The 27,735-nt window shown below is 44.7% G+C and overlaps 1 pseudogene across 1 annotated transcript in view; it reads right to left on the bottom strand.

The window, feature by feature from the left end:
* Window positions 1-27,735, bottom strand: part of LOC106145573 (syntaxin-18-like) — a 69,490-nt pseudogene that overhangs the window by 5,525 nt on the left and 36,230 nt on the right. Inside the window, exons 6-7 of the transcript XR_013432907.1 lie at window positions 20,465-20,580; window positions 16,454-16,542 (exon numbers count right to left, since the gene is read on the bottom strand). The product of XR_013432907.1 is annotated as a syntaxin-18-like (transcript). The remainder of the gene's footprint in view (window positions 1-16,453; window positions 16,543-20,464; window positions 20,581-27,735) is intronic.

Below are 27,735 nucleotides of genomic sequence, written 5' to 3'. Positions count from 1 at the left end.
TCTGCAAACATCTCTCCTCCCCAAGTTTGTATCCAACAATGGCTGTTCCAGTGTGGACCCCTGGACATAGACATCCTCTTCAAGTCCAGTGCTAGCAAATTTCAGAGAGTATGTGTGTCCTGGACTGTCTCATATATCCACTGCTAGTGCCATCAGCTACCAGAGGTGGAGTCTTTTGTCTACTCAGTAAGGACTTTCAGAAAAGTAGATGCAGAATGGGTCTCTAAAATGTGGGGCTGAGGGGGAAGCAACGGGCATCATCTCTTCATGGAGCGACTGCAAAATGATGACAGTCCCATTCTGGTCGTCACAACCCTGCATTCAATGATACTTCGTTTCCGAATTCTGTGTTAGTCAGCTTTTCATCACTATAGAGAAATACCTGAGAAAATCAATTTATAAAGAGAAAATGTTTATTTTGGCTCACAGTTTGGAGCTTCCAGTTCATGATTGGTTGACACTGTTGAGCATGTTCTAAACAGTTGATAACTTTTCTGCCCTACTGTTGCTTTGGTCCTGTGGCCAGGCAGCACGTGATAGCAAGAGCATGTGACACCATCCAGGGAGCAATCAGAGCAGAGGAAGGGACCAAGATCCCACAATCCCTTTTGAGTACACACCCCCATTGACCTAAAGACCTCTCCTTAGGCCCCACCTTTTAAAGGTTCCACCACCTCCCCAAAGCACAGCACTGGGGACGAAGCCTTTGTTCCTTCAGGAGACATTCAAAATGAAAATTGTAGCAGACCCCAAACTACAACTTATTGTAAAAGTGACTTACTGCAGACCATATCAGTCTGTTCTCTAGAATAGCAGCTCCCATGACCCATCCCTTCACCCTTACCCCAATCCTTCCCCATCCAAGGGCCTGGACAAGGGGGTGTAGGCTGCAATCCCGGAGCATGTTCTAAATGGTTGATAACTTTTCCATCCTGTGTGGTCTCCTGAGTCCCCAGGCCCAAGCTGGGGTCAAACCCTCCCAATAAGTCTGTACCTTGGTGGTCCCACATCACCATTCTTCTCTGGCTGGGCCACCCCACAGCCCTCCAGCAGCAGACATGCCATGCTCAGCATCTGCTGTCCCTTGGGTCTGAGTCCTGCTGTGGGCACTTAGGACCTAAGGAGCCACTCATCTCTCCCTGCAGTTTAAGAAGGTTTGTGTTGCTGATGTTGGTAGTGAACCAGGATTCCATGCACACCCCAGGGAATGCTGACTGTCCTCACTCGGCTCCTTCCCATCGCCTGACTCACAGGAAGTTCAGGTCTCAGTGGAACTGACTGCTGGGCCTTGAAATTAGGCTCTGGAAAGGGAGCTGCAGGAAATGGCCCTTGGGCTGGGGAGGTAGCAGGATTTAGGAAAACCATGCTGTCAGCTATAGGGTGGAACCACAAGGGAAGGCAAAGAACAGTGAGCGTGAGGACAGTTAGGGTCGACTGGGCCCGCCTTCCGTCATGTGTAAGTGACCCCATGAGGTCACGAGTCATTTTGAAACCATAAGTTTTTCCCTTGACCATGGCGTCTTTTGAGCCATGGATCAGGTGTGCCACGAATTCTGCAAGCTCGTGTCTTCTATCCCCGGCTGAACGCTCTCTGACAGCTGATTGATCTGTTAGGTGGGCACCAGGCCATGCCATATCAGCAGCATGACCCTGGAGCTTATTGATTCAGCCCGATGCCCAGTCAGAGCGGGCATGGGTTCAGGTTGGGGCCCTGGGGTCCCTGCAGAGCCTCTTTCTTCAGCCAGCACCTGCTCCAAGGTGGCCAGTTCCCCACAGTTGCACCAGCAGATTCAACCCAAATGTAGCTCAGTTGCTTTGGAGTTTTTACCACCTGGATACGGGTACTAAATCCATGCTACAAAATCCCCTCAGCTGTGCCATCTTAGGAGATTCTATCCAAGGGAGAGGGTATGGGTCAGCAAGTGGGTGGCCGGAACCATGTGCAGAGAGGGAAAATGGAGGGAAAGAGGAGATGGAAAGTGAGAATGGACGTGTCCTAAACTACTAACCCAGGATTTAGATCAGACAATGCTAGGTGCACCCTGGCCTCGGGGCACCCAGGCCTCCCTAGGCTGCGATCTAACAGAGTGTGGGTGGATACCTCAGTGGGCCAAACCACTGCCCTGGAACAAAGACCAATAGTAGAGAAGAAACCTGCATCTTGTTCAGGCTCAATGCATAGATGGGTTTGTTACAAAGTAGAGTCCTAGGGATGGGTCCACTTCTAAGTGTGAGGGACACAAGCAAGAGAATGAATGACCACCCACAGACCACAGGTCTAACTAGCCAAGAGGAGAAAGTGGAGCCATCCTCCCAATAAATAAAATATGTCCTCTTCTTTTGATTTAGAAATATATTGTCATAATTACCTATTATTTATCTATATTGATAGATGAAGCAAAATTATATATATGTGTATATACATATATATGAATATATACATTATATATATACAAATGTATGCATATCTCTCTTGCTTTATATATAGATAACATAAAATCTTGCTATGTTTACATACAAATATGTGGTGTATGTGTATATATATGGACAATTCATATATATTATATATAAACACATAACTTGCTTTATATACACATATATAAGTAATCTGGCTTTGGTTTTTATCTGACTGAAAATCAACGAAACATCCAAGATGACTAAGTTCAATGTTTACTGCACATATCTGGGCTTTCTGTTGACAACCCACTGCTGTTCCGATGAGTAATATAGTGAAAACATACATTATTTACAAGTATTACATATTTATCCCGTAAAATTTATGTTTTCCTGTCTTCATGAGAGCACAATCACTAATTGTGTGGTGATAGGCAATATTTTTTTGTATTATATGTGTTTTATTGAAAGCCCTGTCAGATTAGACAGCTTTGCTTGACTCATTGGGATTTTTTTTTAATTCATTGCCATTTGGACAAACAGCTCTGCCGAGACAAGTTGGGACTGGAATTGTCAACCGAGGTATTAAAGCAAGGCCTAGGTTCAAAACAAGACTATAAATTTTATATAAGGGTTCAAACGCTGCAACGGGGCTGTGTAGGGTAATCACGTCTCCGAAAATATTAAAAATGTGAATTTCATGGAAGATTCCTGTCTCATATCCTGCTTTTCATTAGTTTTTAGAGCAAAGTCGGTAACGAATCTGTACCACACTCCACAGATGCTCCACCTACATGTGTACACACACACACTTGAGGGCAAGATAAACTCTGAGTTTTTATTGCCAAAAAAGGCGCTTGGGCTGGGGAGGTCACAAGATTTGGGAGAAAGGTCATGCAACATGGCCTTGGCCTCCACCTGCAATGCTCCTGGTTTTGTGACTACCACCCTCCGTCCTAAGCTCTACCAGAGCCACCCATGTAACCAAAGAGCAAGTGGGCAGATCTGCTCTTTACACAGAATCCACCATTTTCATGGTGTCTGGAAGGAAGGATTTGACGAGGTAATTAATTTCTCTTTCCGCTGGCTGAAGGCCTCTGCAGCTCATCCCCTCCTCTCCCTCGGGGACCGGCAGCCCTGCAGCCCTCATGACCTGGAATTCTACACAGCTCAGTCTGGGGGGACGCAGGGCTCGAGATGGGTGGGAAAGGCCTTTTTCCTGAGAGTGACAGCATTAGCCACCAATGGTCAGTAAGGTTCCACGTTGTTCTGTATCAATGCTGAGCCGCGCATCCGGAGGGCAGAGTACAGAACAGTGTTTCTAGACATTTATTTTTTTGTGCACCATTATCCGTGGGGCCCTGTGAAGTCATGGGTTCCAACACAGGCGGCCTAGGAGCTGTGTGGCCCACCCCTGTAAGAAGTAAGGAGCAGCCCCGAGTCTCTCTGCTATCACCAAGGCCACAGAGGGCAGCATGCATGGGGAGGAGGGCGAGACAGAGCAGGACTAATGACCAGCCATGGGCGGCGTGTCCATCTGTCCTTCAGCAGGAGGGACTGGGGGACACCAGGAGGAACTAGCAAGCCAGAAGATACCTTTACTTCATTCTCATTAGCACAGGGACAGCGGTTCAGCCACAGAGGAGGATCTGCCAGCGGCTCACTGCTTATACCTTTGCTGGGGCTGCGGAAAGGGGAGGGAAAGGCAGGTGGGTTCCAGCCACTGTAGGAACCTCATGGCAGCTTCCTGGAGCTCCTCTTCTGGACTCAGCACGGGAGTCCGCTCCAGGCTCCTTCATGAAGGGCAAGACCTGGAGGCTTGCGATACACAAACACCTGGATTAGAGAAGGAGAACGCCTCCGTATGGCTGTGGTTGGGGACTGAGTGCTTTAATGGATCATCCAGTGCCTTTGGGGGGGTGGTAAGATCTGCCAAGCAATGTGCTGGGCTTGGAGCGTACTGGAAGGTGAACCACGTTGGCCCTCCGAGAGCTTGCTGGAGAGCGGGGGTCAACCACGGGAGGAAGAATAATGATGCAAATAAGGATGTAGAGAGGATGGAAGGAACCAGTGATGCATCAGGGGACAAAGTGTCCGTGGACATCCACAGAGGGCTGAGCCTTGACTCAGGTATCCCAGGAGAGCTCCCAGGGCCCCCGTGTGGTGCAAGGTGGCTCCTTCAGTCTGGTGATGGCTGGTGGGCAGGGCAGGGGGCAGGGCAGCACGTGACCTGAAATATCTGCTCCTGTCTCGCTGAGCACACATGTGAATGGCCAGTCCACCCAGTGGGCAGCTCTGCTTCCCATCCCCCATGTAGTTGAAAATTATCCCCAATCCTCTGCCTGTCGGCATGAACAAGCTTGATCAATGATTAAGATGTAACTTTCCAATGGACCATAGATTTAAGGGGCAGGGCCTATGGAAGGCCTGACCATGGCTCATCAGTGACTCTCCGGAGCCTTTTGTCTGGTGACTGCTTATGTGCTTGATGCCAGCCTTCCTGCCTAGGGTGGCAAAGCCAGCCCTGGCTCTGAGACAGCTGCTGGCAGAGTCAGCTGTGGGCCTTCCAGACACCAGCCCCTCATATGCTGAGTGTGTCCCAAGCTGACTTGATGGGACTGTCAGATCAAGGGGCTGTGGCTTTAGGATTATGAGCTTGAATATAAGACCCCACACGTGGACCAGGGAGGGACCTCTGTCCGACATCAGAGCTCAAAACCACTCTTCATTATCCTGCCAGGTGCACACTTGGGAGCCCCCATAGGAGGGCAGGGCTCACTTTCCTGCAGTGGGACCCAAGAGAGGTTTGGGCGCCCTGGACTGGGGAAGCACCCCCTAGCCCTGACCCTGGCCTGGCCAGCAGGGATTCTGCAAGCTGGGAAAGCTGGCAGACTATCTGAGAACCTCTTTGGGAATCCACAAACTACACTTAGGTAGCAGCCCAGAGGGACCCCAGGAGAAGGACAACAGAATCAGGAAGACGCCATCTCCAGTGGAGCATGCAGTACTCATTTCCTGTGGTGGCAATAATAAATCATCCCAAACCAGGTGGCCTGATGCAACACAGATGAATTCTTTTGCAATTCTGAGGCCAGAATTCTTCCACAGGCCCCACGGGGCTAAAACCAAGATGCGAGCAGCACCCTGCTCCCTGCAGAGGTTTCCCACCCTGGCCCAGGTTTCCGTGGCTGCCACGTTCCTTGGCTTGTGGCCACATCACTCCATGTGTTCTTCATTTTGCCTTCTTTCCTCTGAAGCCTAATCTCCCCCTGCCTTCCTCTGCCTCTCTTCCATAAGGATATGGCAGTAGAATGACACATTACTCTAGATTCCATTATAAAAAGACTGCAGCTTCCATCTCAGAAGCTCTTCCTTGCTCTGTCTTGCTCTCCAGTATCATTTGCTCTGAGGGGAGCAAGGTGCTCTATAGATAAATGTTCTGTGTAGAGAAGAGTTGAGGGTGCTAACAGCCAAGATCAACTTTCTCACCATGTGAGTGAACTAACCCCGAAGTGGATCTGTTAGACTCTCAATGACCACAGCCCCATTCCACATGTTCCCTACACCTTCCTTACAATCCCGAGTCAGAGACTTCTAGTCAAATGGCTGTCAGAAAGTTTGAGATAATGTGTGTTGTTTGATGCTTTTAAGTTTTGGGGGTGATATGTTAGGAAGCAGTAGATGATGAATTTATCAGTATATCAAAAGCAGAAAATGTCATGTAACTTTGTATAAAAAAGCCTTCCCCACTCTACTTATTGCTTTTCTCCTAAAAGAAAAAAAATCTGGCTATATATTAAGAGAGACTGGTATTGATCTGACCTTTTTCTATACAAAATGAGAGCTTTTGGTATGGATACATGTGTGGTTAACATCTTCCACAATCAGCTACTTTAGTCAAAGCAGACAAACTTCATTAGTTTTATGGTAATGAAACAACCATTACTAGAGGTCATTTCTAATGAATTATGAAATTGATAAAAAAAATTACAAGAGGGGATTACCTTAGATTTTCTCCCTTGCTCCCTGGAATTATAAGGTTAAGACCAAGAGAACATGCAGAGAAAAAGAATGAAGAATCTATGAAGTGTCAAAGAGAGGTACTGGAGGCCAGGCTCTATCACCTGCCTGTGAGACCTTGGAACTGTATCCAGCCTGTTAGGCCTTGGCATCTGCACCTGATTATGAAGTTCTACATTGCATGTGAATGAGAGGGTTAAATAAAAACAGGCCTCGTTAAAGTCCTTTGAACTTCCAAAGCTTTAGGACCATCACCCAGGTTGTCTTGGTCCATTCCTTCCCTTAGGGAACCTGGTAGGGGAAAGTGGGTGGAGCCCAGTGGTTCAGTTTGCGGAGAGAATGTATTTACTCAGGCATTCCTAAATGTCCCCTTTTCAAATTACTGTCATACTGTATGAACTCAGCGCATCTGAGTCCAAACCTCACTCTACTACCTAGGTATCTCCATCTAGCTGATTTGCCTGATCAGTTATTATTCTATTATTATTAATAATATAAGTGATTATTAAGAGCTGGGCCTTTCTCCTCTTTGATGATTCTTGGTTTAAACTCTTTCTGAATTAAAGATACAAAAATCCCATAGAATATATGAACCCGAATCAGGATAGGTAGCATTTTTCACTTCAGTAGCTCCTCTCATTTCACTCTATTGCAACCACTGAAAAGGACAATACTAATCACAGCTGCCATTGTAAGATGATCAAGGTAGAGGTGACTTTCTGACATAGAACTCACGCTTTGAGAAACCCTTTGCAAGTGAAAAGTGTTAAACAAAACATATGTGCTCAGTGTTAATTATTGAGATAACTTTAATGGTAGACTATAATTTTTCCATTCTTGTGCTTCTTCCCCTCCCTACTTTTAGTATACATTAGGAAGAAGGAAGCTCAGGAATCTGCAGGTTTCCAGAAAGAGCTGATTAAAATTATCAGGCTGGCCTAACTAGTCATCAAAAACACCCACATAATTAGGATCTATTCATAAATAATTAATTGAGAAACAAATTTATTTATTTGTTTTCATTTCCCTTTGTTTTTGTCTTCCTAGAAATTTGTGTTTCTGTGTGTGTGTGTGTGTGTGTGTGTGTGTGTGTGTGTGTATGTGTGTGTGTTTGTTTTGGTGGAAATCAAACTCAGGGTCTCATCATTTTACTCAAATGCTGTATCACTGAGCTATACTCAGTGGCAAATCACCTTTTTTTTAAAAACAATCTTTGCAAGGGTATTTATTTTTAAAATGACTTTTTCAAATTTCAGCAAATTTTGTAATATGATCTGTATTATGAGCATATTTAGTTATAACTGTTAGATTCATTGATTGTTTAAGATGGTAAAATATTTTAATATGAAATATTTCGAAAACACAGAAAAGTCAAAGAATAAACAAACATTTGTGTTCACACCATCAAGATCCAACAAAGTTACTGCCTTTGTTTCAGATATGTCTATTATTTTCAGAAATTGGTTAGAATCATAATTATAACCAAAGCTTTTCTGATCCCAGTTCCCCATTCTCCCTTTTGCACACTTTGTCCTGAAATTTCTATGTTATAATTTTCATGTATGTCTTATTATTTGTTCTATGCACGTATGTATACAAATTGAATGAAGTTGAATTTCAGAACATCTTTGGTATATTATAGATAAAGGGATTTAAAGACTTGGGGAAATAGAAATCTGGAGTGAGTTTATCATGTAGACTGAAGAAAAAATATACACTTAAAAATTAAATTCTCACTCCCTGTAGAAGACCTTATCTCTGGGCACTAAATTTGGGGGCTTTCTATCCTCACAGTTTTTCAAACTTCAGCGAATTTGAGAAACCAAACAATTCTCAGTGTGCACTGTCAGGGTACCATTTACCTCAATGTGGTTGAAGTTAGCATTAGTCTTACAAGTGAGGGCCTTGGTCCCACAAACCACCCTACTTCAGATGCCAGTCACCAGGCCAGGATGTGACACATGCTTATAAGTCAGGGTTACCCACAATGCCCTTCTATGGCTTATAGAACTCAGGTAAACACTTTTCTTCTGTTTAATTGTTTATTATAAAGGGTCTCACAAATAACATAGATGTTCAGCTGGATGGAAGACTCAAAGGGCAAGATATGGGAGAAGAGCAGAGCTCCCATGCCTTCTCTCAGTGCACACCCTCAAGGCACCTTGAATATTCAGCAATCCAGAGGCTCCCCCAACTCAATAGTTGGGCATTTCTATGGAGGCTTCCTTATGTGAAATAATTGATTAAGTCATCAAGTGATGTTGATGAACTCAGCCTTCAGCCTTGTGCCCTCCCCTGGAGGATACAGACAGGTAAGAGAGAAACTGCCAATTCTGATCACCTGGTTACCTCCCCTGACAACTAGCCTCCCATATAGCTATCCAGGAGCCTTTGGCTCTTAGTCATCTCAATAGCATACAAAAAGAAAACACTTCGGTGATGCCAAGGATTTGAGGAGTTATGTGCCAGGAACAAGGGCCAAGACCAACTATTAGAACAAAAGATTCTTCTAGTGACTCTATCTATGAGGGTATTAGGAGCTCTGTCTCAGAAACTAGGGGCCAAGACTAATATATATTTCTTATTGTAGTTACCCACTTACCCACCCTTGGGTATGCCCAGAGAACACTCTTTTCAGCAGTACATTGAGAAATTTACTTGAAAGGAAAGAGCCAACATCTTCGAAAAGCTTAATATATTTCAGGGCAGTAATGATACTTAGAGATCATTCCTTCAAAATGGGCTCAGTGATTTCCCAATTTTCAGGGACACCTATAGGTGATTATCAGAATAGGCAGCATGACTATAGCACTAACCAAAATAGCTCTACCCACAGATATAACTACTAGCAGTTAATTAATTATGATATTCCTACATATTTGGACTATCATATTTTTTAAAAAAGCAAGAAACTTTTTTGTGAGCAGTCTTAACTTATCAATACAGTAGAGAATCACAACTTACTCAGTTCCAAGAATTGAGTCACTTCACAGACAAGAGATCCTCAATTAAAGGTAGGACAGATAGCCTCAAGAATATCCCCAACACACTACCACAATAAGGACATTTAAGTCTTATTCTTTGAATTCCAGTGAAAGTCATTATCTCTTGTAGCTGTGTATAGAATACGGCAAATAGATTCTTCACAGATGATTAGACTAATTTGGAGCTTAACACAACTTCCCATAGTTCCCATGGCAGGATGGTGTCAGTATGGTCCTGAGAGTGGGTGTGTGGTCCTGAGAAAGTAATAGCTCTATGTTATAAGGCAGAAGGAGTAAGAGTCACTCTTGCAGTAGACTGAGGGGGTTTGTAAACACACCTATGATTAGCTAAGAGGTCTGTGGATGCAAACACTACATTCAACAATGGGAAGCAAACTCACTTTAGCTCTTGGATCTATGGAGTAAGGGCAGTTAGGTATGAACTTCCAAGTGAAAGTTTCTATATTAGCCCCTCCATTTAATAATTACAAAATCAAAATAATATTTCAGAGATCAAATTTGAAAAATTAGAAATATGTCATCTCTCCATTTAACTATGTAACTATGCCACAAAAGATAGATCTTGGGGTGGGGATGTGGCTCAAGTGGTAGTGCACTTGCCTGGCATGTGTGCAGCCTGGGTTCAATCCTCATCGCCACATACAAAGGTGTTGTGTCTGCCAAAAACTAAAAAATAAATACTAAAAAATTATATCTCTCTCCCTCTTTTAAAAAAAGAGATATTACAGAATTATGCAGATTAACATAAATTTAATCACCTATAAGTGGGTGATGTTGCCTTGCACAGTTATTCAAGATATTGTCTCCTGCTAAAAGCCTGGTATGCCACTAGTAAATTTGTCAAATGCCTTTTCTCAAGACCACATAAAAACTTGCTTTATATGTCAGAGAAAGTTTTGGGGGTTCCCTCTATAAACTCAGGGATTTTGACAACTCTGGTTCTTTGTCATAACCAAATTCCAGGAATGTGGATCATCTAACCAGCCCAGCACTGTGATGTTAGGCCACTGTTCTGGTAACATCATTGTAGTTGCATCTGGAGTTAAATGTGTAGGAATATCATTACACTACTACTGAACCCCTGTAAGTTGTCATTCACCATAATAAATATTATACCTTTCATTCAATGTACATTCTCCTTTTCTCTATTTTGTCCCTTTACTTGAAAAAAATTATCTCTGGCCTCACAGTTTGACTCATTTGCCTTGCTTTACAGGATCTGCTCCTTTTTTTCCCTTAAGTTTCTGGTCATTTCTTTTCTACGTCTTTTACTGGTTTGACTCACTCTCCAACACACACACACACACACACACACACACACACACACATACACACACACACACACACAGTATCTCTTTCTCAGTCATTATTCATATCATGTTCACATGGAAGATGCTTTAGTCTCAGGATTCAAGAACATTGCCGGTTAGAAATTTTTTGTAGAATGGGATTCAGTACAAGAAATTATAAGAGTAGATGCCTATAGGACTGCTGGAAGAAAATGTTAGTCTAGAAGATAGTCAGAGTAAAAATTAGAGCGCCCAGCAGGGAAGACAGCAGTGAGAACTCAAGACTGTAGCTGCCCCAGGGAGAAGTAAGTACTGAGCCTTCTGAACTCCATGAAAGGGCCTCCTGTTAGAACAATATATCCTGAAATCACCCAAGGAAAAAATCTGAAAAATTGGATTCCAGCTTTCTTTCCTATGAAACATGACAGAATGAGGTGATAGGCAGGAACACTGGTGAGTTAACAAAAGACAACCCAATTGTCCCTGTGGATCTAAACCCACTACCATAGTAACCTAAGCCTCTAACTTCAAAAAACGAATTATCCTGTCTTGGCCAAAATGTTATCCAATGTGAATCCAAACCAAAATATTACCTCCCAACTCTTCTTCTGTCAATAGGGCTGTGTTGCCCAGAATGTTTATCATACATTTATTTATTTGTTTGTTTGTTTAGGTATAGAAGCTAGAACTTAGAGGGCTTTTCCCCTGAGCTACATCCCTAGCCCTTTTTATTTATTTTTATTTTGAGACAGCATCTGGCTAAGTTGCTCAGGCTGTCCACAAATTTGTAATACTTCTGCATCGGCCTTCTGAGTCGCTGGGATTACAGGGGTGTACCACCACAGCTGTTGTCTTGGACTTTTAAATCTCTGAGTTAAACTTGATTTTTTCTTCTTCATAAACTGCAAGTCTCTGGGTATCCTACTTTGTTGTTTGGCTTCTTCCTTCTCAATAATACTGCCTCCATAACAGTTCAAGTTATGATTATCAATTTAACCTGAGTTAAACCAAAGTGAGTAGTTTACCACAGTGCACGGCACACCGTAAGCTCTCAGGAAGCATGACCACGGGAGGCAGATTCTAGACGTGCACGGTGAGGGGCTAGATACTTCAAAGCCCCTCCACCTGTCTGGTCAAGTTCTAGAGGCTGCTATGGCCCTTTCACTCAGGCACTGGGAAACACGCACACATACACCCTCTTCTACTGTCCCTCTTCGAGCATGTGGCCACGTCCTCTCTCGACACAAGTGGGGACTTCGCCAGTGCAGTGCTGAATGAAAGGCCCAGTCAGCACCACGGGCAGGCTGTGTATATGCCCCAGAAGACGAATTTGGCTACAGTCTCAGGAATACTTACTTCAGTATGAAAGTAAATAAAAGAAGCACGAGAGTCCTAAATGGGTTGTGGGGACAAGTAAGGCCCTCCAGCAGGAGACAGTGGCAGCTGCTGTTCTGGCTCCTGCCAGGGTCTGCCTGCTCCAGACTGTCAGGTCTCCTAGTCAAACGTGCTTTCCTCCAGCCAGACCCCCTTCCCACCTCTGTCTTCTAAGTAGTGAGGCAGCATTCTGCTTCAGGGTCTAGGGAGCTAGGCGACCTTGCGCAGATGGCCTAGGCTCTCTGTAAGACAGGGCTAGCAATACCCTCTCTCTCATGTGGCTACATAAATTCACCTGGACCATGTGCACACAGCAGCACCTGGCACTGTGACAGCCACTGCGTTTCGCTCAGGGTCGGGCAGCCCTCTCAGCAGGGCTCTGCTGAAGGGGTTCTAATCTGGCTTCAAATCCCCAGCTCCACACTGTGGATATATCATTATAGAAATCCTTTTCTAATCTAATCCTTGTCACTATAGTTTTAAAAATATAAATCTCTTCTTCAAAGGCTTTGGGTATAAAATGAGGCTTGAGAAGAATCTGCATGGAAAAGAGCAAGAATAGCCAAGTGAGGACGCTGGGCCTCCTAGATGGCTGTCTGGCCCCTCAGCTCAGAGGCTCATGGCCAGGATGTTTCTCTATGACAAGCCCTTCAACATGTCCCACTCTGCAACCCTCTCCTTAATGCTCACTTGGTGCCCCTCTGAGCCTAGAGCCGGCCTGGGGTCTGTAAGCTGTATAACTCCTATGTCCCTGATGCATGAACGGAGCCTGGCCATGCATGGCAAGCCCTGCCAGCTGGCTGCCTGGGATTTCATGGGACAACACAGGCAACACTCACTAGGGACACTTCTCATGTAGATCCAAGAGACAGAGGTCACTTGTCTTAAACATTCCCAAGAAATATATCAATAAATGTAGGTGGTTTTGCATGAGTTAAATGACAAGAGGAGGACTTCTTGATATAACATTAGAAAACAATTTGGTTCCACTCAGCCTGACCACAGAATACCTGCTAACTAACAAGCTCTTGTATACCTGTATCAAGAGGCAGAAATGAAAATGCACAATGCAAATCATACAAACCGTTCTGCAACATGTAACCATTGCTCCTCTGAGTGAAATAATGAATTATTTTAATATAGTATTGGGTTTAATTCATTCTTTTACCCAGAGGAAAAACTCTGAAAGAGTGACTATGAATTATGACCAGTTTGCTGCACAGCTTTCCAATTTAGAAACCAACAGTAGGGTATGGCTTTCTCTTCATTTTCAGAGTTAAGTTTTTTGATAGAATTTGAGTTAGTCACACTGTAAAAAATGGTACTTAGCTATGAGTCCCAATGAGACAGACATTACCTAGACCTTAGCCTATCTCAGGAGCACTGCCTAACCACTCATAGTGACAAAAACATTACCAAGTCCCAGTGGCTTTAGTCACTGATGCCACCACACTGAAATACTCAGGGCTAGTGGGAAGGGTCCCAGGCCATGTGTTTAGTTGATGACTCAGGACAGGAAGGAGTGGAAGGAGGAACTCCCAGTCACAAGGGAGGAAGGGCCGTGCTGCCCTGGGTGTGTGGCACACGCGGAGCCTGAGTAACATGCCTCTGCCTTCCCACGTGTATCTGATGTGAGGTGGGTGTGTGCTGAGCCGAGACTCAGTGCCCGCTCCTGCCACAGGCTCCTCCAGGTGCCACTGCACCCTGCACTTGCCACGATGCTATGGGGTATCCACTCTGATTGGGCTGAAGGCTGATTTTCTTCCCCAGATTACAAGATTGCAAGTGACAGGGGGGATTCCTAACAGACCCTGTCATCAGAGCCCATGTTCTTTTGTCTCTGTGGGACTGTGGCATCAGGTGAGGGCAGATGGCCTCGCTGCCAGCCTTCCTTGTATCCTTCCACACTGCCAGACGCAGCACACCCCCGGGGGCTTTCCCACCCATGCTGCTCACTGCTGCCTACGGGGCCAATGCAAAGTCCTCTCACAGACAACTATGTGTACCTGGCTCTTTCCTTCACAAAAAACAGCGGTGTATGCAAAGACAGTCCAGCCCAGAACTTACAGCCACCCGAACAATGTGTTCTTTCTTAATGAAGAGCCAGGGCTGCACACCTTTGTCTCCAGGAAAGGGGTGTGGTAAGAGCATGATGTCTGGAGGAACACATCTCATCCTTTCAACTAATTAAATCATTTTATGTAAATTGATGAAAAACTACGAGATTTTAAGAAACTTTGACATCATTTATCTATAAGAAGGGAACATCTCCCTGTCGGCCCACTGTCTGTGTCCCCTTTCTCCTGATTGTCTATGTGAGAAAGCTCAGGCTCCTCTTTTCTCTCTCGTGCCCCACAATCACTAAGGTACCTGTCTCCATTCTCTCCCTTCAGTGCTGCTCCCTGGAGCCCCCATGCCAGCCTGGATGCATGTGCTGCCTCAGTGAGTCCTCACTGCAGTAGTCTCTAGCCACCTCTACACCTTGCATGCCACAAGGCTCCCAAGGCATGTGTCCTACTGGATGCAGTGAGTTAGGCATGTAAAGAAAGTCAGAGGGTAGACTCTGGACCTGGAGTGTTGCTGGAGAGGAAGATGGGAGTCTCATGGCCTCAAGGCGTCTGGGCTACTTTCTTAGCTCACAATTATTTCTGTCTGTACAGGTCAAAAACAGCCTGCTTATAACTGCAAAGAAAGTAGCTCAGGCAAGCCCTGGGAAGGTCACTGTTAACGATCACTGGGATCAGTTTCATTCTTCCAAGGTGAGGTGGATAAGAGTGTGTCATTCCACACCTGTATGAAAGGTGCTCCAAACAACTGAGGTTCAAGTGTTCAAGAGGCAGACACAGACTGGCCATCCCCTGGGTCTCAGCATGTTGGGGGCCCCAGGGGCTGTATGGACTCCTCTGGCAGCCACCCACGGCACTCTGCTGTGCTAGCCATGTGCGGCCCCACGCACCTAGGCCACAGAACCCACCAGGGACACAGTACAGAATGTGCCGGGTTTGGAGGTGAAACTTATGGCCCAGAGCTTGGCTCTGGTGCTCTGCTGGCCCGTGACCCTGGGCAGGGGTCAGGAGCTCTCGTGCCTCCTTTTCTTCATCTGTATTATAGTGGCCATTCCTACTTCATTGATCATAGTGAAGACTGAACGAGACAATGTGTGAAAGGTCTGGCAGATGGGCATTCACAGATATGAATAATCACTTTACATGAGAAGACAGCATGCCAGTAGTTACTACTGAGGAGCCTGTTTTACCTGTTAGAACAGACCATGGCTTTTACACTGTGCTCAATAGAGTCACTTATCTGCCAACAAATGATTCCCAAGATGCTGCCTGCGTGGCACCTGCATGTGGAGAGGAAGAGAAATAAAGTAGAGCACTGGGGTGGGGCTGGGAGCCAGGCCAGGGAGGCTGGTCAGGGAGGCTCTCTGAAGAGATAACCTCGGAGACCTCAGACATGACAGGAGTGAGAGAAAAGGGCCTTCAGGTGGAGCAACCTGTGGGGGTCCAGGCTGGGTGGAGGCCAGGCTGTCCTCGCTGGACAGGCTTTGGCTGCACTGCTCCTCTGCACAGAGACTAGAAATCTAGACTCACTCCCTATTTGTTAGGGCACTTTGGGAAGTCCCTTCCGAATTTTTGCCAAAGGCAGGAGGAGAAGGTGACACCCCACCACCTCTTCATGCCACTATCAAGAGCACTAAGAGGAAAATAGACACTAGAAAGCTCAGAAATCATGAAGGGGCTCTGACTGGCAGACCCTGCTACTGGAGCATGCTGTGTGGGAACTGTGTTCTCCAAGCTGGACAAGGACACTATGACATCAGGGCAACTCCAGGAAGCAGCTGGTAGCACAGGGGGAGGAGCCACAGGCAGACAGTGCTGAGGAGGAGCTGCAGAGCACTGGCCCAACCTCTTAGTGTTCTTCTAAACCCACCCAGAGATGACAAAGGAGAGCAGCCAGCCACAGGGGAATGGTAACCACACGGAGGTGATCTCAGCAATGAGGTGCTACTTAGCTTTCCCCTCATTACCATAGCATCAGTCACTCCAACAATTACAAAGTACCATTGTGGCAATTACAAAAGACCCATTTAATCTAAAGATGATTTTAATGATGGTGAAATAACATCTATTATTAGTAAAGTTATCCCAAGGCAATTTCTTTTTCAATTATGCTACTGCAAATTTAAAACACATGTAAAGCATATCAGGAATTAGGAAATCAAGTGGGAATGCATAAAATATATATTTATATTTTTAAAACTTTGGTACAAATATCATGGAAGGGCATTTAAGATGGCTACTACTCAATGAAATGGTCTTAGGATAACTCATTAAAAATAAATAATGAGGCAGAGAATGGCATTACCATTTGTATTTCTTCTGGGGATAATTCATCTTCACCTTTGCCATCTCTCCAGGTTCCTAATTCAGGCTGTGCTTTGGTCAAAATCTTTTCTGTTAAAAAAACAAAACAAAATAACAACAACAAAGAAAAAGAAAATAGAAGGCCAAATAGTCATGTTAGCATAGTGTCACTGAGGATACAGATGTGTTACAAACAAGAGACTGAATGTTATTTTGCAGCTCTGTCTCTATTTATCCATTGGTCAATATGCAGCAATATTTAGGCCTTAAATTGTGTGGATGTGTGCATGTGTATGTGTGAGGGTGGGGAAGATAGGGACAGTTTCAATATTGCACTGAATTCAACAGTGGCTACAGACTAAATGGACATTCTTCAGAACCAGTTTTTTTTTAGTACATTTCATTTTACAACACACTCTCATGCTAACATCCTCCCTCCACTTTTAAAAGGTTATTCAACATATGAATGCTTTCACTGGGAAAATAAAAAATATATATGAAATTCTGTTCCCCAATCTCATTCCTTTTCTTGAGAGTCACTGCTTTGATGTAGCCTCCTTGACTTTATCTAAGCATATTCACATATAGATATGCAATTCCTTGTATATCTCCCACACCCAGAAATAATACAGTCTTGTGAGTGCAGTGGCTCATTCTTCACAGATATCAATGATAACATACTGTCCTCAAACTTGCTTTTCAGATTTATCAATCTACCTTGGAGATCATTTTGCATCAGTTCAAATAGCTTGACTTCATTCTTTAAACTGCTGCTTAATATTCCATTGTAAGGATACAAGGTTTTCTTTGGTTTTGTTTTGGTTGTTGTTTGTTTTTGCAGTACTGAAGATGGAATCCAGAGCATTTCACATGCTAGGCAAATGATCTACCACTCAGCTACACCCCTATCCCTTTTTATTTTGAGACAGGGTCTCACTAAATTTCCCAGGCTGGCCTCCTACTTGAGATCCTCCTACCTCAACCTCCTGAGTAGCTGTAGGCATAGGTGTCTGACCAGATACAGTTTAGGTCACTGTAACTCCACTGGTAAACCTTCAGTTAGGTCAGTGTTCACTAGTCTAATACTGTGTGCCCCTGTGGAGTGTTTCTGCAAGACGGGTGCCTTGCCACGGAACTGCTGAACAGGAGGGTGTACAGAGTTTAATCTAGAGAACTTTTTGATCATGGTTGGTCAAGTGACGGCTCCTTGATGAAGTTTATTGAGAAGGCAGGCTCCTAGAAACGCCTGCTCTCAGCACAATGCTGGAGAGATCTGCATGGGTTGTACCCAGGGCTTGAGGACAGCAGTGAAAGGGCAGGGGCTACTCCTCCAGGAGGACTGTAAAAAGGTCTCTGCCTCCAAATGTGCCTGTGTGAATCTCAGCAGTATCTCTGAGCTTGCCATCAATTCAAAAGACAATACCATTTCTTTTCCCTTTCTTCCTCAACCTCAGTAAATTTCCTGTAGTTGATCTCAGTCCTAAGAGATGAGCAGAAGTCCAGGGTCTTCTGACATGAAAAGGACTCATGACAGCAGCAGGCTGGAGATAGCAGACCAGGCATGAAAGATGTGGTTGTCACTGGAAAGAAATCTTCACAAAAATCCTCCACTTCCACCACAACAGTGCAGGAAAACTGTTTTCACCACAACTGTCATCACAGGAAAAATATATTTATAAGGCCTGGCTGAACGCATCCTTACAAACCAAGCTACCATTTCATTGAGATGACATCCTTTGGGCAGGGGAGTTGCACTTTCCATCCATCCTACTCCACCCCTAAGAGCTTGCTGTCTCCTGTCTGTTTTCATTACAGTGCCCATTTCAATTTTTTAAAACAAAAAAATAAACCTTGTTCATGTCTGAACCAAGCAGTCTAGGTCTTTATAGCACTTTTGATTCCATGGCCATCTGAAGCCTTGTCCTGAACCCTGTAGCTCACTGCATGCCGCACCCAAAGTGGTGTCGAGTTCAGATGCTTGGTCTAGTGTTCAAGGCCTTCTGTGCTTTAGCCCAGCCCACAGTTAACTCCCGTTACTTTTGGGTTCTCCTCATCCATTCTTTCTCTCGGATGCATCCAGGCCAATGGCTGCAAACTGCCTATTTCTCAGGAACCCCCCTCCCCCACCCCAGCTCTAAGCTCTCCCTGCTCACTCCAACACATACTGTGTACATCCAAAGGGCATCTTAGAAGGCCTGCAGGCCACTGTATTGATTCTTTCCCACTCTCCTGAGCTTTAGTGCAAACCCCACCTCTAGCTGTGCTCACCTCAGGCAGCAAGGCCACCATTCCCCGTCCACCGTCTACCTATTGCTCCAACCCCAAGCCTGCAGGCTGTTCACCCCCGGTTGTTCTTATCCTTCACATCTCATGTTCCACTTACCAGATAAGCTCAGGCTCCGAAATGCAGCAAGTGCTTCTCTCACCCCTTTACCATGGCCTCCCCAAAGGCCCACACTACCTTGTGCCTGGGCTGTTGCAAGATTCCTGGCCCATCTGTCTGCCTCTGTGCTAACCCCTCACAGCAGTATCAGGGATTTTAGGAACTAACCCAGACCACATCATGCTCTAGCTTCAAACCCACCAGTGGCTTCTTACCGTGCTTCAACTCAAAGCCTAATTTTGCCACAAAAAACAGTCTTCTGCCCAGCACTGCTTCTCTGCACCCTTGGGGACATCTGATGCTACCTGCTCTTGCACTCTCCCATAGTCCTAGCAGGTGTGAGCTGGTTCTTTACTGGGACTGTCATTTGCATTTCCCTGATTACTAAGGATGCGGAGCACCTCTTCATGTGCTTACTGGCCATCTGAAATTTCTTTTAAGAAACTTAAGATCTTTCGCTGATTTTTAACTAGTTTGTTTTTGTAGTACTGAGTTGTAAAGAGTTCTTTCTATATTCTAGATACAAGCACCTTATCAGATATATAATTTGCAAACACTTCTTCCCATTCTGCGCGTTGTCTTCACTTTTTTGATGAGGTCCTTTGAAGCATGAAAGATTTTAGCCCCAGTGACTACCACTAATCTCCCCACATCCCTGAAAGGTGGGTACTATCATCCCCATTTTAAAAATGGGTGAACTGATATCTGAGTGCTGTCAGCGCTGGAGCTGGGCTCCAGACACCTTCAAAGGGAGCACTCTTCATATGCCCTCTGTCTCCAACATGCCAGACAGTGCTCTCCTGAAGGCCAAGAGAGCTGGGTTAGACAGGAGATGGCCTCGTGCCTACATGGACTTTAACCATGAAATGCAGCATTTTTTCACTCTAACCACTTATTTCCTACCCTGCAGACGCAACTGATTCCTCTCCATAGTAAGGAAGGCTCGTGGAATGTACCTGCAGGGGGCTTCTGTGAGGGTGACAACCATGCCTGTGAGCACGTGGGCCTGAGCCCCACACCCCAAGACAGACCACAACAGAGGAAGCAAAGGTGCCCAGCTTCTCCTGGCCCCAGCACCCCTGCCTGCGAGACACGTAGTGTGGATATCTCTGTGCTACGTGCACTAACAGGCGTCCTCTGCACTGGGTACACACAGAATGAAGATGTCCATGACAACAGGATATAAAGTCTAAGAAGTTATGGGGTACCTAGTATCCACAGCGACAGGCAGAACATAAACTCACTCTTGCACCTTGTCCTGCTGGCTTGACTAGCTACAAAAGCCACTGAGATTACACGCTCACCCTGGCAGGACTGGCAGGACGGTGCTGAGAGCACAGGGTTTTTCCTGGAGGGTAGCACTGCCTCCCTCGGCCCTTCAGCAGAGCCTAATCCCCGGGCAGTGTACAGCTCAAGCAGGCCCTTTCATCTGGACCCCAGCTCCCAGGTGACTGGATGGCTCTTTTCAGCCAACTGTGGACAGACAAAACCACGGCCACCTCCCGCCGGCCTTGGCTCGAGCAACCACACACGCAGCTGACAGGGGCTGGGCTGCAGCTTCTGTCCTTTGCACTCTGCCTAGTGCCGTGAGGAAGGAATGCAGGGCAAGGCTTGAACTTTAACTCATACCTGGATGCTCTTCAGTGGCAAGTGTTTCTTCAGAGTCTTTTGAAGGATTCTGTGAAACTTTCTCAGAGGATGTGGATTCTCTTGTCTTTGTACTTGGCTCAGGTTCCAGCTTAGATCTAAAAATAAACAATTGTTTGCTGTAAAACCTATGCTACTCTTTTTGACAACAGAAGAGAGTCACTGCCTCATGGACCAACGGCTATCTGGACACACCTCCACAGGGCACCTGTAAAGAGGCATAGGCATTGTTGCCTCAGGCAGGGGCTGTGCACCCTCCGTGTCCCCAGCCACAGCATGGGAACAGCATCAGTAGGAGGCTGAAGTCTGAAATGCCCCGGATGGACACCACACTTAGTGAATGGGCAGTGAAGGCCCTACCTTCAACAAACCCAAAGCCAGATGTTCACTAATCCACTAGTTTTACACTAATTCAAAAGTCTTGCCGAATATGTGTGTGTGTGTACATATATATACAGTAGAAACATAATTTTGACCCATATTATATACCCACATATAAGTAGAACTTAGTTTAACTATAAAAGCACAAGTCTTTAATACCTTCGAGGTGGAACCATCTCTGCACTTCCTTCCTGAACTTCTTCCCACAAGGGGTCTCCTTTTCCACCCAGGGGGCGTAGCTACACCTCTCCCTGCTACCCAAGGACCCTGCCACTCCTCTGCACCTGCTTTCTTCCTCCGCAGCAGTGATGAGTCTGTCATGCCTTGTCTTTTATCTGTCGTCTGTGAGAGCAGCTCTTTGCCTTCATGAGTCACGTTTGCTGCTTAGCCCTGGATCCTGGCATTCAGTGCTTGCTGATGGTCTAGATAAGGGTTTCCGAAAGGCCTATGTGCCGAAGGCCTAGTCCCCAGCCCATAAGCACCTTTAAAGGTGAGTCCTAGTGGGAAGTACTCAGGTCACTGATATGCACTTGAAGGGGATATTGGGACCTTGGCCCCTTTCTGTTTGTCTTCACTTCCAGGCTGCCATGAAGTAAACAGACTGCCTTTGCCACCCCAGGCCCAATGCAAGAGGGCTAAGTGACCAATAGACATTTTCTTCTTTTAAGTTGGTTATCTTAATTATTTTGTCACAGTAATGGAAAACTGATAGTGTTCAGTAAGTACACGTTGAATAAATGGATGCTTTACAAATACCAGTAAATGGCTAATGAGAGAGAAAAACTCTGCTTCCTTTGCTGAGAAGAAGCTTTTTAGAATCCATCCCATTTATTGATTCTCGATTTTACTTCTTATGCTTTACTACAGTGACACAGCCATATCAAACAACAGGCCCCGTTATGAAACAACAGGCCTTGTAACAGCTTTATATGACACTGTGAAAATCCCAGGCATAGTGCTAGGAGGGTCTGTGATAAAGTCCATGTTGCCAGGCAGGCTGTAAGTAAGGGAACAATGGAAACATGTGAGGGTGACTTATTAATGCCAGCTAATGTTTACTGGGGGCTTATTATATAATGGCCATTTTTCTAATAAGCACTTACATGGATAAATCTATTCAAATCCAAAACAATCAAAAGAAGGCACTAGTAGTAATGACCTTTTTATAAAGAAGGAAACCGAGGCCTGAGGAAATTTGGACACTCATAAGGGTCATAAAACACACGGCTGGTTTGGGACAAAACCTTAGGGACCTAGCTCTGGAGTCCACACTATGTCAATTCAACGAGGAAAAGAACGTCTGTTTAACAAACATTGATGGAATGAGTATATATTTATAAAGAATAAATAAACTCCAACCCCATTTCACTCCATCAAAAAATTAATCTGACACACACAGTAGACCTAAACAAACCATCAAGTCAAAAAGACTCTAGAAGAAAGCATAAAAGAATATTTTAGTGACCTTTGGGCAGAGAAAGCAAAAATTTCAAAAATCTGGCTTTCTCAAAATCATGTTTCTATTCATCCAAGATATTATTAGGAAAATAGACAAACCACAGAACAGAAAAAAATTATTTGTAGCACGTATCTGACCAAGGAATTGTATATACAATAGATAAAGAACTCAGCAAAAGGACAGATAATTCAACAAGAAATGGGTAACATATTGCTAGACATAGGGCACGTCTGTTAATCCCAGTGACTCAGGAAGCTGAGGCAGGGGGGTTGCAAGTTTGAGGCCAGCCCCAGCAACTTAGTGAGATACTCAAAGTTTAAAAACAAACAAGACTGGGGATGTGGTTCAGTGGTATAGCACACGTGGGTTCAATTCCCACAACTACAAAACCAAAACAAAACAAAACAAAAGAACCAAGAAGAAGAAAAAGAAAAAAGGGGGAGGCAAGTGGGTAAGATACTTAAATAGATGCTTCAGGAAAAAATATACAAATGGTCGATAACACACGAAAAGGTGGGACAATGAGAAACCCCCAAACATTCACTGGGACAGCTTAGGAAACAATCAGCCCCTGATCGTAGTGGGGACCTGAAATGTATGTAAGCACATACTGCTAGAAGGTATGTAAAACAGTGTTACTATTTTGAAAAACTTATGGCAATTTCTTACTAAGTTTAAGAAACATCTCCACATGGCAGAGCAACCCACACTTAGGTATTCATCCCAAAGAAACGAAAAGAGGTATCCACATGAAGGTCTGCAAATGCATGCTCACAACAGCCTTAGTCAAGAAATGGAAGCAACCTGAAGTTGCTTACGTGAGACCCGACAAGCCAGCTGTGGCACACGCCTGCGATGCAGCACCACTGGCAGCAAAGAGGGAGTTCCTGACAAGGGCAGCAGGGACAGACCTAAAAGATGCAGTACGCAAAGAGATCACACAAACAGCTCCAAGGACGAATCTATTTAAGAATAAACGTTCCACATTTGATTTTGTATATAAATATAATTATAAAATTTAACATCTGCTACTTAACAATTTACCTCAGATATTGCTAAAGATAATTTAGTAACCTGACACATTAGCCAATTTTGAAACTAGCTTAAAATAAGACATGTATCAACCAGAATTTTCAGGTTTTTTTTACAGTTACTAAATGACAAATGGCCTAACAGTTCCTAGCCTGTTTTCCCATCTATAAAATGGGGCTGTGAGGGTATCTTTCCTGTCCAATTCCTTGTTTATTTGCAATTGCTTCCTTAGCACAGCCAACAGCCACAGTACTAGCTATTACTGCTACTGTTCTGTGGTTGCACCTGCTGCCATTACTGTGGAAGGAGAAATGGTAGCGGTTTGATAAAGAAAATTTCTTCTGAAGTAATACGCGTCCAGCACACATGGCCACCGGCAAGGTGCAGGCCATCAGAGGAAAAGAAGTGATGAAATCCATTCATGACTCAGAGCTGAGAAGCGGGTGCACTGAGTGATCTGCACAAGTGACTCAGCAGGGTCTTCCAGCGCTGGCGCACTCGCAGCAGATCCCTCGGCTGGCACACCAGTGGAAGGTCAGGAGGAGCCTTGACAGACTGGCAGGGGAGAGGTGTGGGCAGCCTTTTCCTTGGCCCCCGGTGCTCAGCAGATGACCTGCTGCCCTTGCAGACTGCCTTGGTCATCAGGTTCCTCCAGCAGTTCCACAGACCCCCACATCTGGAGGCTGGATCCTTAAGCCATCGGCAGAGAATGACAGATTTAGAAGAGGGCAAGGAGACAACAGAGGGCTTGGTCCTAGCCTGCCATTTATCTGCTGCATGACCTTGCTTCAATCCTCTTGCTCTGAGTTTTCTTCATCTGTAAAACTGAGAAAATGCCACCCTCCTCAAAGGGATGTGGCGAAGATGAAATGAGAAGGGGCCTAGCGTGGAGCCTGGTCCGCAGCAGGCACGTTCCTAGGGCGCCTCTTGAACTCTCAGCCTCCTTCCCTCTTGGTGAGGTGGCTCACTGAGGCTTTCTCACTCTCACCTCCTGATGGTGAGAGATCTGCTTTTTCCACTTTCACATTGGCCACTCAGAGTGGATACAAAGACTAACACAGATTCCAAAGGTGCCATGTAAAATATAAAGGCTTTATAAACTCTTACTACTACTATTTTAGAGCACAGAAATTATTGGAAGCTTCACAGGGTAGGTGTCACTTAGTTAAGATCTTGAAAAGGGTAAGACTTTGCCAGGCATAGGGGAGAAAGGATCTTCTAGGCATAGAGAATCTAGGTCGAGCTTCTGGGTCACAGGATGGCATTTAACTTTGGATAATTATATGGCTCTTTATAATACAGAAAGAATAACTTCATATTTGCATTAGCCACATATGAGAGTTCCAGTTGCTCCATGCCCTCCACTTCATATATCATTTTAAATTCATTCATTCTAATGTATGAAATGGTATTTTGTGGTTTTTTAAATTTTCACTATGAAACAACTATATGCAGCAAGGAGGTATAGTACAAAGAACCCTTTTTTCTGAACCATCAGGGAGTAGGTTGCCAAACTGATGCTTCTTTATTTTTGGCTATTTTTCCCCCAGTACTGGGAACCGAACCCATGGGTGTATTACCACTGTATTACCATTCCTTTCCCCCCCTTCTCTTTTTATTTAAAAGTTTTATTGGTTCTTTTTAGTTATACATAACAGTAGAATCCATTTTGATAAAATTATACAAGCATGGTCCCCATTTCTTCTTTTTCTTTCTTTTTTAAATTTTGAGACAGAGTCTTAAGTAGTCTAGGCTGGTCTTGAACTTGAGATCCTCCTGACTTAGCCTCCTGAGTCACTGGGATTATAGGTATGTACCACTGAATAACCTTTGACTATTGAATGTATTCTTTGATATAACCAGAGTATAGCCATCAAAATCAGAAAAGGCATATCAATACATGACTTCCATCTTTTCCTTATATCCCGGTTCATTTTTGACCAACTCAATAATCTCCTTTTGTTCAAAGGATCCAGTTCAGAATCACATGTTGCATTTACCTGTCATTTCTCTTCAATCTCCTTCATTTGAACAGTTCCTTCAGTGTCTCTTGAGTCCATGATTTTGACACATAATAATATGCCAGTTATTCAGCAAGATGTCTCTGAATTTGAGTGTGACGTTTCCTGGTGACAGGAGTCAGGCTGGGCAGACATCACAAGTGCTGCTGAAACCTCATGGCAGCCCACCAGGTGGTGTGCTCTCACTATGCCCACTGATCAAGGTGGCAATTGCCGGGCATCCCACCACAAAAATTAATCTTTTCCCCTTTGTAATTAACAAGCATTGAGGGGAGGGTGCTTTCACATTATATATTTCAAACTTTTAATTAATTAATTATTCATATTCCAATGGACTCATGATGTCTTATTTCATTAAATATTTTGTACTCTGCTGTCATTTCTTTTGGCTCTGGTGGTCTCCAAGTGGGCCAGGAGAAACCCTTTTACACTTTAGACATGTCCCTATCACTAGAGTCCTTCCTTGCTTTCTGATACAATCAAAAGTTCCAGGCTCATTTTGTGCTCTCCCTGCCCCAGCCTAAGAACCAGTCATTTCTGCAAGAAGGGTGGTTTCTTGACACTGAAACTCAGAAACCAAGATCTGCTTATTGCTACTGGGGTGTCACTGTATCCACGCCCTCCCAGGGAACAGAATTAAAAGACACATGCATGCATTTTCATATGTATGCATACATACATGCCCACAACCATATTCATTTCCATGCTGCCTGTGGAAATAAGATACTATCAGTTCACACTAGTACCTTTCCTTCTGTCCCATGACTACAGGGACAGAAGGAAAGGTACTAGCCTCATTCTGGCTTCTTCCCTTTCACTTCTATAGTGAGAAACCTGCCTATCCTCCTCTATTTCTTCCTTGATCAACCCCTCACAGGCACTCACCCCTCATCCTGCTGCCCGCCACTCCTCCTGGTGGGGATGCACCACTCCTCTTGTTGGGGCTCTGATTGCTGTGTTGACAATGCTGCTCAGCTTGACCTTCTTCTACTGGGAAACCTCAGCTGCCCACACTGCACCCCTCTTATCCCACCTCACTTCATGGCTCCAGAACTGAACTGTTTTGGAAGAGGAAGAGCATAATTGACTTTTGGATGAAGGTTCCTTTAACATCTGCCATCTCTGTATCCAGAGGATGGCAATGTACCAGTTTTCAATTTTAATGAATGAAAGCCTGCAGTGCAGTGGACTGAGACATAGGGGAGTGCCTTTTTCTTTTTTTTTTTCTTTTTTAACTGATAAAAACAGATTTGAATTATACACAGAGTATCTACTGAGATCCTCAGGGAAATTACAAATTAACTAGTTGAAGGAAATTTGAAAACAGCCATTTTAAGAGTTCTTGGGAGGATCAGCATCTACCCCATTCTGACAGACACTGACCTGGCTAGGCCCACCCCTGCCCAGTAGGCTTCCAGGTCCCACCTTGAGGACCTTAGGATTCTCTTTAAAATTTGAAAAGAACAAAAAGAGATGTAAAAGAGGAGGTGTAGGGAGGGAGGGAGAGAGATTTTTGGGCTTTAAAATAAGAAAACATGGAAGAGAAATTCTTTGCAAACCTTAAATAAGGCCCATATAAATCTTAGAGAGAAATGGCTCTTTTTCCAGATTTAAGGACTGCTCTTATGCTGTTTTCCTGCCCCAAACAAAGGCTCTGGGTGGAAGAGTGTTTTCAGTCTGTCACAGGATTGTCTGCAGCACCCAACATGGCTTCCAGGCAAAGGGCAATGGCTCCTGCTGCCTGGACCAAGTTGTCCCTCACACAGCAAAGGCGCAATGGGCACAGATAGGACCAGTCACACACTGCTCACAATGGCCTGTCATGGGACAAGCACAGAAAACAAGAGCAAGCACCTGCAGCCCTCTGACTTTGCCCTCCGATCATTTGTTTCACATCATTAAGCAGATTACACATCAGCTCAAGTGTCATCTGCCTGCTGGATTAGTCACCTGTGGCATAACCTCAGAACCTGTCACATGCTGTAGAACACACACCTCGTCCACAATAGACAACAAAATACTGAAGCAAAGAAATGGTTCTGAGGGACTCTGCTCTGAGCCAAGTCTACACAGACTTTCTGTAAAGAGTTACAGGGTGAATATTTTGGACTCTGTAGATTATATGTAGTGTCTGTCTCACAGCCTTTCTTATTATTTTACCTTTTAAAAATATAAAAAAAAAACTTTCAGTTGGAGGGCTGTACAAACAAAGCCAAGGTCTAGATTGGCCCATAGGCCGTAGTTTGTTGATCTCTCTTCTAGGCAATGATTAAGGCCCTGTTACAGAGTAAACAGTGCAACATTTCTGTCATGGGTCTGCTGTCACAGGGCAGAGCTTCTTTTTGTTCTTTCTTCATCTT

Source organism: Ictidomys tridecemlineatus, unplaced genomic scaffold (assembly GCF_052094955.1).
Source record: "Ictidomys tridecemlineatus isolate mIctTri1 unplaced genomic scaffold, mIctTri1.hap1 Scaffold_270, whole genome shotgun sequence".
In the NCBI taxonomy this organism is placed as follows: Eukaryota; Metazoa; Chordata; class Mammalia; order Rodentia; family Sciuridae; genus Ictidomys; species Ictidomys tridecemlineatus.
Note: the sequence above shows the minus strand (reverse complement) of the source record. Positions and strands in the feature narration are given on the sequence as shown.